The 1,464-nt window shown below is 37.8% G+C and overlaps 1 pseudogene; it reads left to right on the forward strand.

Annotated features, from left to right (window-relative positions):
* The first annotated feature begins 219 nt into the window (after positions 1-219).
* LOC118732171 lies at positions 220-993 on the forward strand (annotated as a pseudogene).
* The last annotated feature ends 471 nt before the right edge of the window (positions 994-1,464 follow it).

The following is a 1,464-nucleotide window of genomic DNA, read 5'->3' on the forward strand; positions in this document are numbered from 1 at the left end:
AATATTGATGTGATATTTTCAAATTATAAATATACATATACATTTTTAAAAATTTTCACTCAAAAATACCCTACAATGCAAGCAAAATATATTACTTTTGCCAATTCAGACATTTTTTTTAAAAATTGGGGCTCATGCGTCTGGCTCCCATTCTCACAGCCATTGCAGTACATTGAGCTCCATAGAGACAGCACCTGGGCAAGTGCGAGCTGGCTGGGCACTGGGTAACTATGAGTTCTCTGAGGGAAAGTAATTAAACATGGGCAAAGGAGATCCCAAGAAGCCTAGAGGCAAAATGTTATCGTATGCTTTCTTTTTGCAAACTTGCCGGGAGGAATACAAGAAGAAGCACCCAGATGCTTCGGTCAACTTCTCAGTTTTCTAAGAAGTGCTCAGAGAGGTGGAAGACCATGTCTGCTAAGGAAAAAGGAAAATTTAAAGACATAGCAAAGGCAGACAAGGCTCGTTATGAGAGATAAATGAAAACTTATATTCCTCCTAAAGGGGAAACAAAAAAATTCAAGGATCCCAATCCACCCAAAAGGCCTCCTTCAGCCTTTTTCTTGTTTTGTTCTGAGTATCGCCCAAAAATCAAAGGAGAGCATCCTGGCCTATCCATTGGTGACATTGCCAAGAAGCTGGGAAAGATGTGGAATAACACTGCTGCAGATGACAAGCAGCCCTATGAAAAAGAAGGCTGCTAAGCTGAAGGAGAAATATAAAAAGGATATTGCTGCCTACCGAGCTAAAGGAAAGCCTGATGCTGCCAAAAAGGGAGTTGTCAAGGCTGAAAAAAAGCAAGAAAAAGAAGGAAGAGGAAGACGAGGAAGATGACGAGGAGGAAGATGAAAAAGATGATGAAGAAGAAAATGATGATGATGAATAAGTTGATTCTAGCGCAGTTTTTTTTTCTTTTTTTTTTTTCTGGTCTATAAAGCATTTAACCCCTCTGTACACAACTCACTCCTTTTAAAGAAAAAAATTGAAATGTAAGGCTGTGTAAGATTTGTTTTTAAACTGTACAGTGTCTTTTTTATTTGTATAGTTAACACACTATCGAATGTGTTTTTAGATAGCCCTGTCCTGGTGGTATTTTCAATAGCCACTAACCTTGCCTGGTACAGTATAGGGGTTGTAAATTGGCATGGAAATTTAAAGCAGGTACTTGTTGGTGCACAGCACAAATTAGTTATATATGGGGATGGTAGTTTTTTCATCTTCAGTTGTTTCTGATGCAGCTTATATGAAATAATTGTTGTTCTATTAACTGAATACCACTCTGTAATTGAAAAAAAAAAAAAAGTTGTAGCTGTTTTGTTGACGTTCCGAATGCTTCTAAGTAAATACAATTTTAAAAAAGTAAAAAATAAAATAAAAAATTGGGGCTCAAATTGCTGAGGATCCAGATGATCTGACATCAAGCCCAGTCTTCCAGTTTGCAGGTGGCAGCCTCTCCACTCCCTA

Source organism: Pipistrellus kuhlii, unplaced genomic scaffold, assembly GCF_014108245.1.
Source record: "Pipistrellus kuhlii isolate mPipKuh1 unplaced genomic scaffold, mPipKuh1.p scaffold_m20_p_1, whole genome shotgun sequence".
In the NCBI taxonomy this organism is placed as follows: Eukaryota; Metazoa; Chordata; class Mammalia; order Chiroptera; family Vespertilionidae; genus Pipistrellus; species Pipistrellus kuhlii.